Consider the following 5,382-nt stretch of genomic DNA (forward strand, 5'->3'; position numbering starts at 1 on the left):
CCTCCGACGACGCTTATGAGCATCGTCCGAAGCCCAAACTAGCCTAGCTAACTCGACGTTTTCTAGAAGCATTGTTGGAAGCCTAGGCTGAGATGACACGATGCTTTCTAAAAGCGTCGACGACGGCCTGCTAAGCTAAGATGACACTTTCTAAAGCGTCGTCGAAGGCCATTCCACCCTGCTAGGCTAAGATGACGCTCTCTAAAGCATCGTCGGAGGTACCACAACCATATCCCCTCTCGTGGAAGTGCGACGACGCTTTAGAAAGCATTATCGGAAGCCACTTCCAACCAAACCTTCCCCACTCCCCAACCTAATAAATTTCTAACCTCTCCCAATCCGTAACCCATCTCCCCCCTCCCTAGCGAAGCATCCTAGCGAGCAGTGCCCGGCAATGGCAGCCGCTGAGGTAATGCCGGTGCGCGAGAAGCACGTCCCAAGTCCAAATTCCCCAATGTATTTCGAGTGCGGTGTCGTGGGTGCGTGGAGAGAGGCGTTCTCCACCTGCAACACCCCTTCTCCAATCCCTCGACCGCACTGAGCTCCCCCTCCTCCTCCGCCGTCGGGAACCCCATCCCTTCTTCTCTAAGTCGGAGCTAACAGTATTGAAGGGGGTGCACCCAAAGATGGCTCCGACGTTCTGGCTGCTTATGCGCCGGATCTCGCGCCATTAATGTCCGATGGGGTATGGTTTGGGGTTGGTTCTTTTCCTATTTTAAGGGCTCAACCCTGCTTCCGAGAAATACAACCGGCAGATTTGCCTCTCTCCTTCCTTTTCTCCTTTCGCTGCTCTCCCTACTTCCTAGGTCCGCGCCATCTTCCGCTTTTCTTGACTTGGATCTTGAGCCCGATGAGCTCTCCAACCCCTCCATCGGTTCCGTCTTCCTCCCCCTCCAGCATTGCGGCAACACACGTCGAGGACCGGCGCCTGGTGGATCCGACCGCCGCGACAAGAAGGCAGCAAGGAAGGATGTGGTGCCCTCCCCGGTCTCAGGTTGGGTCGCGTGCCCCTTTTCCTTTTGTTTTTGTCTTTTTTGTGCCAGGATCCGTTGGAGATGAAGTTTTGCTTGATATTGGCTTAGCATTGCTTTTAGGTTTTCGTACATGTTTCCTGCTGTTTGGTTGCCAAGATAAGGGTTAGGAGAAAATGGCGATGCACAGCCTCATCAGCCTCACCTCCAAAGCCGAGATCCGCTACGAGGGCATCCTCGTCTCGATTAACCCCCAGGAGTCCACCATTGCCCTCCAGAACGGTACGCCACTTTTGATTCTCATTGATATAGTGGATGTAATTCAATAGAGTTGGATTGACTATTAAAATTTTTGTAGAATTCTGTTACATAACAAGAATCCAAATTCATGAGTCTGAGACAGAGGGTCATTAGCATATGCTCCATTAACACGCAGAGAAGTAAATAATTTTTTTATAGAACTGTGCAGCAGAAAATGTGCATACATTTTTGAAAAAAAATCTTTTTTATTTTTTTTAAAAATAATTATAACGATGCTTTAAAGCGTCCTTATAAAAATATATCAGCTATAAAAAATAAATGTTCAAGGCCGACGCATTTAAGCGTCGCTATTGGGCCGACGCTTATGAGTGTCGGCTTTTAGTGACGCTTAAAAGTGTTGCTAAAAACCGACTCTTTAGCGATGCTTTACAAAAACATTGGCAATTTTTTTTCACCCCTACCTATCTGACGCTTTTGCGATGCTTTGAAAAGCGTCGGCGGAAAAATTAACGATGTTTATAAGTGTCGGTATAGGCTCTAAAAAGCTCCAGAAAAGATAAGATTTTTTTGTAGTGGTTATAAGCTAGTTACAAAGGTAGAACTTGTTTGATAAATGACTATAAATCACAAACTGTTATAAAATCTTGACTTTTCATCTTCATCTGAATTCATCCATGACTATTCAACTTTTCATAACCCTCCAATTTCATCATTAATGATGAATTAATGTATTTATGGCCTTTAATCTTATGGCCTTTGATCTTTCTCCTTTGGCCTATAAATAGATGATATGTAGTCTTGTATCGGAAAGAGAAAAGCAAGAAAGAATAAATAGATCATTTGTATCTCATACTCTCTTGTGTTTCTTTTCTCTTTATTTTCTATTGCTTTATTACTTTTAGTTTTATACCACGTTATCAGCACGAGACTCTAACCAACTAAGGGTCTTCACTTAATTTGTGGTAATATATTTTTCTTCCTTTTTATTTCATAATGTCAAATCTCACCAAGCTTGAATTTGTAGCTCTTGACATATCCGGCAAAAATTATTTGTCATGGACTCTTGATGCCGAGATCCATTTGGACGTAATGAATCTTGGAGAAACTATAAAAGAAGGAAATGACGTATCCCTGTAGGATCGCGCCAAAGCAATGATCTTCCTTCGCCACCATCTCCATGAAAGCTTGAAAGCCGAATATCTTACAGTGAAAGATCCATATATCCTTTGGACAAATTTGAAAGAGAGATATGATCATCAGAAATATACGATCCTTCCAAAAGCCCACTACGAATGGATTCACCTACGACTACAGGATTTTAAAACTGTAAGCGAGTATAATTCCTCAATATTCAGAATTACCTCTCAGTTAAAATTATGCGGAGAAAAAATTACTGAATATAATATGTTAGAAAAAACATATTCTACTTTTCATGCCTCGAATATGCTCCTACAGCAGCAGTATCGAGAGTGGAGTTTTAAAAGATATTCTAAGCTGATATCATGCCTACTTGTTGCTGAGCAAAATAATGAACTTTTGATAAAAAATCATCAATCACGACCAACTGGTTCAGATCTATTCCCTGAAGTGAATGCTGCATCATCTGTTCATCATAGACACGATCGTGGTCATAGTCAGGGACGTGGCTGTGGACGTAGTCATGGCTGTGGTAATGGTTGTGGTCGTAATAACCATTGGTATCGCAGAGGCCATCACGACATAAATTTTAAGAAATCAGCAAACAAGGAGGAGAAACCACATATCTCCTCTAAAAATAAAGAAAGTGTTGCTATCGATGTGGCATGAAAGGACATTGGTCATGTACCTGCCGTACGGCCAAACACCTTGTTGATCTTTACCAAGCTCCACCGAAAGGAAAAGGGGATGGTGTAGAAACAAATTTTGTTGAAGATTAAGATCCACTGAACATCATCAATTTAGATGTCTCTGATTTTTTTGAGAATGCTGACGAAAAGTTTGAACATCTAAGTGGTGATAGAAATGTTCAATATGATTAAATCTTGTTTTTCCTTTTAGAAATCTACTTTACTTTGAAGCATGTTATCTTTAAGTTTAGTGTGATGAACTCTTTTGTAATAAAATATATATGGTGCTCCATTTTCTTAATTGTTAACTTCTATGTTTTATGCATCTTTAATGCTTATACATACTTTATTTTTTATTTTTTGAAGAATATGGATTCATTTGGAATCAATGATGGTGATTTGTGTCTGGCAGACAGTGCAACAACACACCATTCTCAAAAGTAAAGCATATTTTCCAACTAAAACTAGCTGAAGCAAATATTAATACAGTATATGGTATTGCAAATCTAATTGAAGGCTCCGGGAGAGCCTGTATGGTGTTTCCTGGAGCAACAATATTATCAATAAGTGATGTCTTGTTTTGTAGTAGATCCCAAGGGAACCTACTAAGTTTTAGAGATATACGTCGAAATGGTTATCATATTGAGACCATAAATAAGAATGATAAAGAATATCTCTATATTACATCGCTTATCTCTGAAAAGAAGCATATGGTGGAAAACTTGCCATCATTCTCCTCTGGATTATATTATACTTATGTCAATCCAATAGAATCCAATGTTGTGATTAATCAGAAGTTAATCAATCCAAAGGCTTTTGTTCTTTGGCATGACCGCTTAGGTCATCTAGGTGCAATAATGATGAGAAGAATTATTGAAAATTCATATGGACACCTATTAAAGAACCAGAAGATTCTTTTATCAAATGAATTATCATGTGTTGCTTGTGCTCAAGAAAAATTGATTGCTAGGCCATCCCCAACTAAAATTGAGATTGAATCTCCTACGTTTTTAGAATGAATTCAAGGGGATATATGTGGGCCTATTATTCCATCATGTGGACCATTTCGATATTTTATGGTATTGATAGATGCCTCAACACATTAGTCACACGTTAGTCTATTATCCACCCGTAATGTGGCATTTGCGAGACTCCTTGCACAAATAATTCGGTTAAGAGCTCAATTTCCGGATTATACAATCAAGAAAATTCATCTTGATAATGCAGGAGAGTTACATTCCAAGCTTTTAATGATTATTGCATGTCAATAGGGATTACTGTTGTGCATCCTGTGGCCCACACGCATACATAAAATGGTCTGGTAGAATCACTGATTAAACGCCTGCAGCTAATTGCTAGACCATTACTTATGCGAACAAAGTTGCCTAGTTCTGTTTGGAAAATGCTATATTACATGTTGCAGCACTAATTCGAACTAGGCCAACTACTCATCATAAATACTCCCCATTACAGCTTATTTCTAGCAAAGAACCAGATATATCCCATCTAAGAATCTTTGGTTGTGCAGTATACGTTCCAATTGCCCCACCACATCGCACAAAGATGGGTCCACAAAGGAGACTGGGAATTTATATTGGATTTGAATCTCTATCCATTATTAAATATCTTGAACCATTAACTGGAGATCTTTTTACAGCACGTTTTGTTGATTGTCAATTTGATGAAACAATATTCCCCGGATTAGGGGGAGAAAAACAAAAGCTGGAAAAACAGGAACTCTTATGGAATGCATCATCAATATCTCAATTTGATTCTCGTACAAATCAGTATGAACTGGAAGTTCAGAAAATTATTCATTTGCAAAAGGTTGCAAATCAATTACCAGATGCATTCACTGATGCTAAGAAAGTGACCAAGTCACATATACCAGTTGTAAATGCTTCTGCTCGAATTGAAGCTCCAAAGGAACAAACTACTAACACATTAGCAAATGAGTCTCTTGCATGCCAGAAGCGTGGTAGACCTCTTAGTTCAAAAGATAAAAATTTCAAGAAAGAGACGGGAGCAAAATAAACAAGTTGGCACTACTTCAGTTTTTGATTCTCCTGAAGAGGCTATGGCACAAAAGCCAGTAATAGACATAACTAAAGAACAACTCCAGAAGAGTGTTAGGCGCCTGAAAATAATGAAAGAATTGCAAATATTAAGAATGAAGAAATTCAATAAGTTATGTCACTACAGGAAAAAGATGGAACCGAAATAAAGTTGTGGTTGATGAAATATTTGCATATGCAGTAGCTACTGATTTAATAAAAGAAAGAGAGGATCTTGAACCAAAGTCCATTCAAGAATGTTGACATAGA

The 5,382-nt window shown here is 39.4% G+C and overlaps 1 long non-coding RNA gene across 1 annotated transcript; it reads left to right on the forward strand.

Annotated features, from left to right (window-relative positions):
- The first annotated feature begins 231 nt into the window (after positions 1–231).
- LOC120113015 (uncharacterized) lies at positions 232–5,064 on the forward strand. Its single transcript, XR_005514748.2, has 2 exons — positions 232–994; positions 1,095–5,064. It is a non-coding gene; the product is annotated as an uncharacterized LOC120113015 (long non-coding RNA).
- The last annotated feature ends 318 nt before the right edge of the window (positions 5,065–5,382 follow it).

This window comes from Phoenix dactylifera, chromosome 4 (assembly GCF_051530095.1).
Source record: "Phoenix dactylifera cultivar Ajwa chromosome 4, Ajwa_hap1_PhDact_Kaust_v1.1, whole genome shotgun sequence".
Lineage (NCBI taxonomy): Eukaryota > Viridiplantae > Streptophyta > Magnoliopsida > Arecales > Arecaceae > Phoenix > Phoenix dactylifera.